General features: G+C 38.2%; 1 pseudogene; it reads left to right on the top strand.

Moving 5' to 3' along the window:
- The first annotated feature begins 387 nt into the window (after positions 1-387).
- LOC101597897 lies at positions 388-945 on the top strand (annotated as a pseudogene).
- Positions 946-11843: the final 10898 nt, after the last annotated feature.

The following is an 11843-nucleotide window of genomic DNA, read 5'->3' as shown; positions in this document are numbered from 1 at the left end:
AGGTTTTTTTCTGGTTGTTGTTTTGTTTTTTGCTGATGATATGTTTGGATATCTGAGGCCTGCTGCCATTTCATATGAATTGTGAGATCATATTTTCAATCTGTGCGAAGAATAATGCTTGTGTTTTATTGGTATTGCATTAAATCTGTATATTGCTTTTGGTAGAATTGTCAAGGCCAGTTTCTGACTGGACAATTGCATCATAATCAGTCTTACCCTTCCTTTGGCTCTTACATTTTTTTCCACAACCTCTTCTGCAATGTACCCTGAGCCTTGGAGAATGTGATAAAGATGTTTTAGGGCTCGGCGTGTGGTGCGCTGTGCGGGGTGGCCTCTCTCAGTCCCCAGAGCCCAGCCGACCTGCGTTCCCGCCCTCCCTGGAGAATCATGACAACCAAGGCTGTGTGCGTGCTGAAGGGCAATGGCCTGGTCCAGGGCGCCATCCAGTTGGAGCAGAAGGCAAATGGGCCAGTTGTACTATGGGGATGCATTACAGGATTGACTGAAGGCCAGCATGGGTTCCATGTCCACCAGTTTGGAGATAATACACAAGGCTGTAAGAGTGTAGGTCCTCATTTTAACCCTCAATCCAAAAAACATGGTAAGCCAAAGGATCAAGAGAGGCATGTTGGAGACCTGGGCAATGTGACTGCTGTCAAGGATGGTGTGGCCAATGTGTCCATTGAAGATGCCCTGATCTCACTCTCAGGAGAGAATTCCATTAATAGGCTGTACAATGGTGGTCCATGAGAAGGCAGATGACTTGGGCAAAGGTGGAAATGAAGAAAGTACAAAGACAGGAAATGTTGGAAGTCGTTTGGCCTGTGGTGTGATTGGGATCACCCAGTAAACATTCCCTGCCATGTGGTCTGAGTCTCAGTAGCTCATGTGTAAATCTGCTAGCTTTAGAAATTTAACTCATGAACATTAAACTGTAATCATTAAAAAAAAAAATGTTTTAGTATGGAACATTCCTCCAACACTTCTTCTCAGCACTATGGTGCCTTTTTGGTCATCCCAGTGGTCACTGCCATCTGAAAGGAGAAGCTTCCCTAACCAAAATTAGGATAGCATTAATATAGGGTATGAACATTAGGTTAAATGCTTACAGGGCAGTCTGGTGAGCATAATATATGCATTTAGCCCAGACAAGAGTAGGCATTACACTCCTAAGGATCATGACATCTCCCACCATAGGCTTTTGATTAGGTTTTCTGTACCAGGCATGAATTCCCTCCCATAGAGTGGGCCTCCAGTCCAATTAGAGAGTAATTGGTTTCCTCCATAATAGACATGTCACTATTGCACCCATTCAGTCTTTTGGCCAGTTTGGTCAAACTTGAGGCTTTCAGTGTCCATTGGTTTCACCACTGTTGGCGTCTGTCTCCCATAGGGCAGCATGCAGTGCAGCTTTTTCCAGCTGTCTGTCAGCTGGTCTATAGGGAGGGAATTTTCAGCTCAGCTCATTTGATTTCTTGGTGACCTTGCAGCCCAGACATGTGGAGTCTTCAGCAATAGGGTCTTACCATCTATTTCTGGTGGGAAACCAAGAGCCTTGAAAATAGCCTGTACTATTTGGAGGTTAACACAGACCCCCCTCGTCAACAACTCACTGGGAGGTATCCCATTCATGGCACGGAAATTTTTCTAGTAACATTTTATGGCTTGTGCATATACCATTATCCAAAAAAGTTTTCATATGGCTTCTTCACAATATGTTAACCTTTGATTAACCTTCCTCTTCCCCTGACCTCACTTAAGACCATTCCATTTCTTCTACTTAAATATATACAATACCATCCCCTTAAGTCCTCCCCTCTCCTCCCTCCCTTATAGCCCTTTTCTTTTACTGTCCTCTGCTATCAATTTTTTATTCCAATTCACACACAAGTCAAAACATTTGTAGCTAGGATCCATATATAAGAGAGAATCTGTGACATTTGGCTTTCTGGGCCTGGGTAATCTCATTTAGTATAGTCCTTTCTAGATCCACCCATTCCCTGTAAACTTCATGATTACATTTTGCTTTACCACTGAATACAACTCCATTGTGTAACTGTACCACATCTTTATTATCCACACATCAGTTAAGGGACCTCTAGGCTGGTTCCATTCCTAGCTACTATGAACAGAGTGGAAATAAACATGGTTGTGCAAGTCTCTCTAAGGTATTGAGAAGAGTCCTTAGGATATATGCCTAGGAGGGCTATATCTGTGTCATATGGTAAATCTATTTTTAGTTGTCTCAGTAACTTCTACACTAATTTCCACAGTGGCTATACCAGACTACATTACCACCAAGAGTGTAGAAGGGTTTCTCTTTTTTCACATCCTCGCCAACATTTGTTGTCATTTGTTTTCTTGATGATAGCCATTTGGACAGGAGTAACATGGAATCAAAAAGTAGTTTTAATTTGCATTTCCTTTATGGGTAAGGATGTAGATCATTTTTTCAGATGTTTATATGCCATCTGAATTTATTCTTTTGAGAACTGTCTACTTAGTTCCATGGCCCATTTTTAAATTGAGTTGTTTGATTTCTTATTTAGTTTTCTGTGTTCTTTGTATATCCTGGATATTAATCCTCTGTCAGTTGTATAGCTGACAAAAATTTTCTCCCATTCTGTAGTTTGCCTCTTGCTCTATTCACAGTATTTTTGCTGTAAAAAAGCTTTGTAATTTTATAAGGTCTCAGTGGATAATTAGTGGATTAATATCCTGAGCAACTGGGGTTATATTTAGAAAGTCATTACCTATGCCAACATGTTGAAGGCTTTCCATTAATTTTTCCTTGAGCAGTTTCAGAGTTTAAAGTCTAATATTAAGGTCTCTGAACCATTTGGACTTGATTCTTGTGCATAGAGAAAGATAAGGATCTATTTTCATTCTTCTGCAAATAGATACCCAGTTTTCCCACCACCATTTGTTAAAGAGGCTGTCTTTTCTCTAATGAATATTTTTGGCATTTTGTCAAAACTCAGATGGCTGTAGCTGCCTGAATTTATATCTGGGTTCTCTATTCTGTTCCATTGATCTGCATGTCTGTCTTTGTGCCAGTGCCATGATGTGTTAGTTACTATAGCTTTGTAATATAGCTTAAAATTAGGTATGGTGATACCATCAGCCTTATTTTTGTTGCTCAAAATTGTTTTGGCTATTTGAGGGCTTTTGTGCTTCCAGACGAATTTTAGGATTTTTTTTTCTATTTCCATGAAGAATGCCATTGGAATTTTAATGGGACTTGTATTAAATGTGTAGATTGCTTTTGGTAAGATTGACAATTTCACAATATTGGTTCTTCCAATCCAAGAACATAGGATGTCTTTCCATTTCCTAGTGTCTTCTGCAATTTCTGTCTTGAGTGTTTCTTGGTTGGGTTTATTCCAAGGCACTTTATTTATTTATTTATTTATTTATTTTATTTTATTTTATTTTTTTGAGGCAATTGTGAATAGGAGTGGTTCCCTGATTTCATCCTTTGCATGCTTGTTGGAAGTATATAGGAAGGATTTCTATGTATTTATTTTGTATTCTTCTTTATTGCTAAAAGTGTGTGTCTCCTCTTATAGTTTGCTGGTAGAGTCTTTAGCATCCTTTATGCATAGAATCATATCATCTGCAAATAATGATAATTTGATCTCTTCCTTTCCAATTTGTATCCCTTTTATGAATGTCTCTTGTCTTATTGCTATAGGTAAGACTTCAAGTACTACATTAAATAAAAGTGGGGGCAGTGGACACCCTTGCCTTATTCCTGATTTTAGTGGAAAAGCTGCAAGATTTTCCCCATTCAGTATTATGTTGGGTGTAGGTTTGTCGTAAATACCCTCTATTATTTTGAGATATGTTTCTTCTATTCCCAGTTTCCATAGGACTTTTACCATGAGGGGATGTTGGATTTTGTCAAATGCTTTCTCTGCATCTATTGAGATGATCATGTAATTTTTGTCCTTCAGTCCAATTATATAGGGCGTTACATTTATTAGTTTGCATATGTTGAACCATCCCTGCATCTCTGCCATAAAACTACTTCGTTGGGGTAAATGATCCTTTTGACATATTCTTGTATTCTGTTTGCAATAGTTTGTTGAGAATTTTTGCACCCATGTTTATGAAGGAGATTTGTCTGTAATTTTCATTTTTTGTTCTGTCTTTGTCTGGTTTTAGTAACAGGGTGATGCTAGTTTCATAGAGGAGCTTGGTAGTGGTCCTTCCTTTTCTATTCAATGGAAAACTTTGAGAAGTATTGGTGTTAGTTCTTCCATGAAGGCCTGGTAAATTCACCAGTGAATCCATTTAGGCCTGGGTTTTTTTAGTTGGGAGATTTTTTTTATAACAGCCTGGATCTCTGTACTTGTTATAGATCTATTTAAGTGCTTTATCACATCTTGATTTAATTTTGGTAGGTCATACAAATCTAGGACGTCATCCAGTTCTTTCATATTTTCAAACTTAGAGGAGTATATATTCTCAAAGTGTACCCTTAGGATTTTTCTGAATTTCTTTGGTTTCTGTTGTAATGGTATCTTTTTCATCTTTAATTTTATTAATTTACACCTCTTCTCTCTTTCTTCTGGTCAGAATTCCTAAGGACTTATCAATCTTGTTTATCCTTTCAAAGAACCAACTCTGTTTCACTGGGTCTTTGGAATATTTTTTGTTTGTCTACTTCATTAATTTCAGCCCTAATCTTTATTATTTCTTCCCATCTACTGATTGTTGGCTTGTCTTTTCTTGTTTTTCCAAGGCCTTAAGGTGAAGCACTTAGTTGTTTACTTGTGACCTTTCTAATTTCTTAATATAGGCACTAAAAGCTATAAAATTTCCTCTTGGCAATGCTTTCATTGTGTCCTAAAGGTTTTTAGTATGTTGTGTTCACATTAACATTTGACTTATGACTTTTTAATTTCATTTTTGATTTATTCAATGACCCATTTATCATTCAGTAGTGTACTGTTTAGTCTCCATGACTTTGTATAAGTTCTGTAGTTTTTCCTGTTGCTGGCTAGTACTTTAGTCCCATTATGATCAAATGAGTACAATGAATTATTTCCATTTTCCTGTATTGAATTTGCTTTGTGTCCTAATATATGGCCTATTTTAGAGAATGTTCCATGTGCTTCTGGAAAGAATTTATATTCTGCAGCATTTGGAAGAAATGTCCTGCATATATATGTTAAGTCCATTGTTCTATGACATCACTTAATCCAGATATCTGTTTATTTTTTGCCAAGATGACCTGTCAATTGATGACAGTGGGGTATTGAAGTTACCCACTGCTATTGTGCTTGGTGTTATCTGTGACCTCAAGTCTAATAGTATTTGTTTGATGAAACTGGGAGTACTCATATTAGGTGTCTGTTTATAATTGTACTGTCTTCCTGTTGAATTTTTCCTTTAATCAATGTAAAGTGACCTTCCTTCTCTTTCCTCAATAATGGTTGTTTGAAGTCTATCCTGTCAGATATTATGATAGCAATACTTCCTTGTTTCATAAGCCCATTTGCTTTTAATACCATTTGCCATCATTTCACCCTAAGATAGTGTCAGGTCTTTTTGGAGTTGAATTTCTTGGAGGCAACAAACAGTAGGATCCTGCCTTTTAATGCAATCTTCAAGCCAGTGTCTTTTGGTTGGGACATTGAGGCCATTGATATTAAGAGTTATTATTGAAAATCATGTATTTATTCTTGCCATTCTTCTTTTATTTAGTGCTTCCTGTTTTCCCTTTATACTCTTGTGTTAACTGTTGAGTATGGTTTATTTTTCCTATTTCCTCATATGAATGCTTTCCTTTCTCTTCATTGTGAAGGACCCCTTCAAGCATTTTCTGTAGAGCTGGCTTACTTATCATATATTTCTTTAGCCTGTTTTTATTATGGAATGTCCTTATTTCTCCATCAATTTGGATGGTTAGCTTTGCTGGATATAGTATTTTGTTGACAGTTATCTTTCAGAACTTGGAATACAATATTCCAAGCCCTTCTGGCTTTTAAAGTATGTGTTGAGTAATTTGCTGTTACCCTAATGGGCTTGCCTTTATAAGTTACTTGCTTTTCTCTCTAACTGCTTTCAACATATTTTCTTTGGTTTGCATATTTGGTAGTTTAATTATAATATGGTGAGGAGAGATGCTTTCCAGGTTTTGTCTCTTTGGTGTTCTAAAAGCTTCCTGTATCTGCACTGGCATCTTTTAATTTTATTTATTTATTTGAGAGAGTGAGAGAGGAAAAGAGGCAGACACACACACACACACACACACACACACACACAGAGAGAGAGAGAGAGAGAGAGAGAGAGAGGAGAGAATGGGTGTACCAGGGCCTCTAACTACTGCAGATAAACTCCAGATGTATGCACCACCTTGTGCATCTGGTTTACATGGATCCTGGGGAATCAAAACAAGGTCCTTTGGCTTTGCAGACAAACATCTTAACTGATAAGCCATCTCTCCAGCCCAAACATTGGCATCTTTTTCCAAATTTCTGGGAATTTTCCTTCTTTGATTTTGTTGAAAATGCCTACTATGCCTTTAGGCTGAAATTCTTCTCCTTCTACCATACCCTGAATTCTTATGTTTGACTTTTTTCAAAGTGTCCCAAATATCTTGAAATTCCCATTCATACCTTCCTCTTAGCTTGTCTTCCTCTTTGTTGGACTGTATTAGATCTGTCACTTGGCCTTCTAGTTTAGATATTCTGTTTCCTCCTTCATCCATTCTATTGGTGACACTTTCTGTAGTTTTTTTTTTTTTTTTTTTTTTTTACTTGACTTACTGTGTTTATTACTGCTAGTATTTCTGACTGGTTTTTCTTCAGTATTTCTATTTCCCTACTTATGTCTTGTATTGACCTCCTCATTTCATTAAGTTAGTTTCCTGTGTCTTCTTTGATTCCATGTATTCCTCTTTGATTCCTTTGAACATAGTTATAATTATTCTGTTGAAATCTTTCTCAAACATTTTATCTAAATCAATCTCACTGGAGGTCATTTCTGATAGATTTATAACTTTTGGTGGAATTACATTGTCTTTGTTTTTTGTTTCTTGTATTATAATGTAGAGATTTTTGTATCTCAGATTAATTTGATGCTTTGGTTTTCTAATTACCTGCAGTATTCTTAGATATATAAATCTGATGTTATATATCTTCAGGGTAAGAACTTAAGTTGCTAGGTGTGACTCTTTTAAGTCTCTCACAGTAACAGCAAAAGTGATCCTAGGTGTTGGGTTTGCCTGCTATGCAAGTAGGCTGGGTGAAGCAAAATACATGCAAAGTCTAAAACTCAACTGAATAATATACACATCCAATCAAAACCAGCATGGAGTATTTTTCCAAGAGTGGGCACTAAAACAAATACATCCTACAAGGTCAAAGTCCCTAAGGATGTGTGTTGCCCCACACTCTCAATCCTGTCAACTGGGAAGCTGAGATTTCTGGTCTGTAAAGGGTTGCCTCCACAAATGACAGAAAAAGAGACAAAAGCACAATAAATCAGGAACAACAAATGACAACCCCACAAAGTATAGCTTTTTAAAAATGGCAAACCTTGCCAGGTGTGGTGCACACCTGTAATCCCAGCACTTGGGAGGCAGAAGTAGGAGGACTGCCATGAGTTTGTGGCTATCCTGAGACTACACAGTGAATTCTAGGTCAGCCTGGGATATAGTGAGACCCTACTTCAAAAAAAAAAAAAAAAAAGGCAAACCTGACCATCAGATTTAACACATAATCTACGCTGGTACGAAAGGTATGATTAACACTTCCAATGCAGGTCTATACACCAGGTTTTGTGATAGGTACAGACCTAATATAAGTATGCCCTGTTACCTTTTGGGGTGGCTTTGGTCTCAGCTATGCTGTGTACCTGCTTGGATCCCTCTTTGCTGTACTGTGGGGCCAGGTAGGCTGGCTGGGTTGGTGGGCACTGCTCTGATAACCTGTCCTGGGTGCTGTGTAGGTGAGTTCCTTTCCCCAGGTCTCCAGTGCTTGCTGGTGCTTGTACTGGCAGTAGAGGGAGGGGTGGCTATGGAGGGTACCTGAAGTTGTGCTGCTGGTCCTGTGAACAAGTTCCACACAAGCTGCTCAGCTGGTCCCTGCTATCTTTCACTTCATGTTTCTTGAGTTCACAAGGAGGCTGGTGTGAGTAGAAATCTCTTCACCTGGCTTTTCCTGCTACTCAGGCCATGCCTGGCAACTGTGGCTGCATGAAATTAGTGCTGCCACTGCTGGAGCCACTTGTGCCTGCTTCTGCAGTCTCTAGAATCTCTGGATCTCTCCTACTTCTCTGCTGTGGCTGATAATTTATCATACACCTTCACACCTTCAGTGTATTTTGCTGGGTTTTTTAATTTTTATTATATTTTATTTATTTATTGTTGCTTATTTCCCCTGCCCAGGCTGCTTTGGTGTGATTCCTATGCCACCATCTAATCTGGAAGTTCGGTATCTATATTCGTAGCATAAAAAATAAATAGACAAAGTCAAAAGCTATAAAAGGACATGAATAAGGTATTATGATAAAGGACTAATTCATCAAGAAGTTATGACAATTACAATCATGTTCACTGTGCATATGTTGAGTGCCTGATCAGAGCATCTTTATAAATTAAGCAAATAGTAATATATTGGAAGAGAAAGAATACAGTATTATAATAAAATAGAAGATGTTTTTGTTACATTTTCAGCAATGGACAGAACATGCAGACAGGAAATCAATGAAAAAATAGCTCAACTACACATCAAACACCCATTCTCTCTCTCTCTCCTTGCAAATAAACAAATAAAATATTTTTTAAAAATAAACTGCAGTGTGAGATGTGGTGGCACATGCCTTTATTCCCAGAACTCTCAAGAGGCAGAGGTAGGAGGATCTCCATGAGTTTGAGTCCTGTCTAGGACTACAGAGTGAGTTCCAGGTCATCCTAGGATAGAGTGAGACCCTAAATAGAAAAGAGAAAGAGAGAGAGAGAAAGGAAGGAAGGAAGGAAGAAGGGAAGGAGTAAGATGGGGAAAAGGAAGAAGGAATGGAGGAAGGAAGGAAGGGAAGGAAAGAATATATGAAAAATACACCTTAATACATTCAAGCAGTGGAGACTGAGTTAAGTGTCTTTCTGACCCAATGTAAAACACTAGGTACCAGTTGCAGAGACAATGCAGTTACCTGAGCAGTTGCAGAAAAGCACTCAACAGAATGCAATGTCTTTTCACAGAACAAGAAAAAGTCCTAAAAGTTCTATGAAAGCAGAAAAGGCTCTGAATACTAAAGCAATTTGAGCAAAATAAAGTAATATTTGAAAGTCTATCACAATATTATAATAAAACTTCCCTGGCAGGCTGGAAAGATTGTTTAGTGGTTAAGGCACTTGCCTGTGAAGCCCAAGGACCCTGATTCAATACCACAGAACCCACATAAGCCAGATGCACAAAGTGGCATATGTGTCTGGAGATCATTTGCAGTGGCTGAAGGCCCTGGCATGCCCATTCTCTCTCAAATAAATAAAAATAAAATATTGAAAGAAAACTACCATGGTGCAGAATATAGAGGTCAGAAGTAAAGTCAGTTATGGTTGACTTCAATAAAGACACTAAGAGTCCATGGTTGGGAAAGGAAAGGATCCTTTAGTATATGATGTAAGGGAGAAAAGAACTAGACCTTCATGTCATACTTTTTTAGCTACTATGACAAAATTTGAAACAAAAAGCAACTTAAGGAAAGAAAGCTTTTATTTTGGTGTATAGGATCAGTAAGTATGCTTGTAGTCATGATGGCATATTCAACATCTTTTATACTTGAAATGTGATGTGGGAGCATGTCCTAAGTATTTCACCACAAAAAAAGTAAGTATGTGAAGTAGTGCATATATTAAGTATATTAATTTGGCCAATCCACATGTATGAGTCTATTATAGGTGTGGTGGTGACAGTAATGTGAGGCAGCTGGTCACATTGTATCTGCAGTCAGGAAACAGGGAGCGATAAATGGTGGTGCTTCTTTCTACTCAGTATGGGACACCAGTCCATGGAATAGTGCTGCCCACATTCAGGATGAGTCTTCTCTCAATTAAACTGTTGTGGAAATCCCTCGTAAATACACCCAGAGTATGTTTCCATGGTGATTCTAAATCCAGTCAAATTGACAATCAAGATCAACCATTAAGGCCTGGGACCATAGAATGAATTCCAAATTAGACAATAAAATTGTCAAAATTCTTATATCAAGAGGCTGAAATGGCTTGGTAGTTAAAAGCACATGCTTTCAAAGCCTGCTGGCCTAAGTTCAATTCCCCAACATCCAAGTAAAGCTAGATGCAAAGTGGTACATGTATCTGCAAGCACACATACACACATAAATTAAATGTTTTTTAAAACCTATGTCAAGAAAATATACTTATGTCCTGTTTTGAATGACAATTTACTTGGTTCACTGGGGTAGATACTTACCTTGTTCTGGAAAGACCCCACAACAGGCCAAATGGTCACTTAGAAAATGCAGTGTTTCCAGAAAGATGTAGAAGGTAGATAATACAGGTTGCTACATCTTTCTGTGCTTTTATTTCATGAGCAAAACTAAAATGCCCGTTGTCCTCAAGTATGTACTTTTTTTTTTTTCCTTTCTGTGACCTATGAGGATTTTGTCAGAAAGGTATTGCTGAGCATGGTGGCACATGCCTTTAATCCCTGCACCCAGGATGCAGAGGTAGGAGGATCACCAAGAGTTCAAAACCACCTTGAGACAACATAGTGAGTTCCAGGTCAGCCTGAGCTAGAGTGAGACCCTACCTCAAAAAAAAAGAAAAAAAAAAACCAGATAATAGTCCTACTTTCAAAGCTAATAGCAGGAGTACTGACTACTACTGCACAACTGACATGTGCCAGAAACCATGTCTTGGACCTTAGACAAAGCATATCCCACTACCAAAGATAAGAACAGAGGCTTCTTAGCAAGGCTGGCTATCCATGATAACTCAAGGTTTGAGGCTACCTATGTTAATTACAAGGCCACAATGGTTCCTGTGAGATGCTAACGATGTGCATAAGAACAGGGACAGTTGAAGCATACTCAAATGAGGATTTAACAGAATCTGAAGCTCTTTCTTATATGACATGAGGAACAGGAAACAGGAAGTCTCAGTGGTGAGAGCCCTAAGAGACACTAAATGGTTAGGTAAATGGCAAACTAGAGATCAAAATGATACTGAAAATTCACTTTCTAGAAGCTTGACCATACAAGGAATAATTCTGGAAGTTTTCACATTTGCACGTATTGCTATGAACAGCACCCCATTCCCAGCATGGCCATCAGTATTATCTTACAGCTGCTAAGAGCAAGCATACCTTCTGTCTCCAGTGAAACTGCACTTAAAATCTCATGCTGTCATTTATCCCTTGTAAAACTGCATTAGTTTCATTTGTAAATATAGCTTAGCAATAACTTGGGAATTAAAGTACAGCAAGTCTTGCTATACTATCATGCCCCAAACAGAACATTTTGGCATGAAAAGCTTCCTAGACAGTTATGTGTATGTGCACATGTGTGAATACACACACAATGTTGGACAGAGTGGTGTATGTACCCAGCACTTGGGGACCTGAGGCAGGAAAAATTATGAGTTTGAGGTCAGTGTAGGTAACAGTGAGACCCTGTCTCAAAAAACCAACTTATATTGTCACTAAACCATAGGCAAGTACTGACCATGATACTGAGAGAACACCAAGCTGATTTGCCTTTGGCTTTCACATCATGTCAATTAAAGCACTTAAAACTACTTATGAAAACTAACTAAATATCCCTTTGCATATTATAATGTGGTTTCAAAACATCAGTGGTTAGAGAACTGGATT

This window comes from Jaculus jaculus, chromosome 10 (assembly GCF_020740685.1).
Source record: "Jaculus jaculus isolate mJacJac1 chromosome 10, mJacJac1.mat.Y.cur, whole genome shotgun sequence".
NCBI classification, from domain to species: Eukaryota; Metazoa; Chordata; class Mammalia; order Rodentia; family Dipodidae; genus Jaculus; species Jaculus jaculus.
The sequence above is the reverse complement of the archived record's forward strand: the minus strand, read 5'-3'. Positions and strand labels throughout refer to the sequence as shown.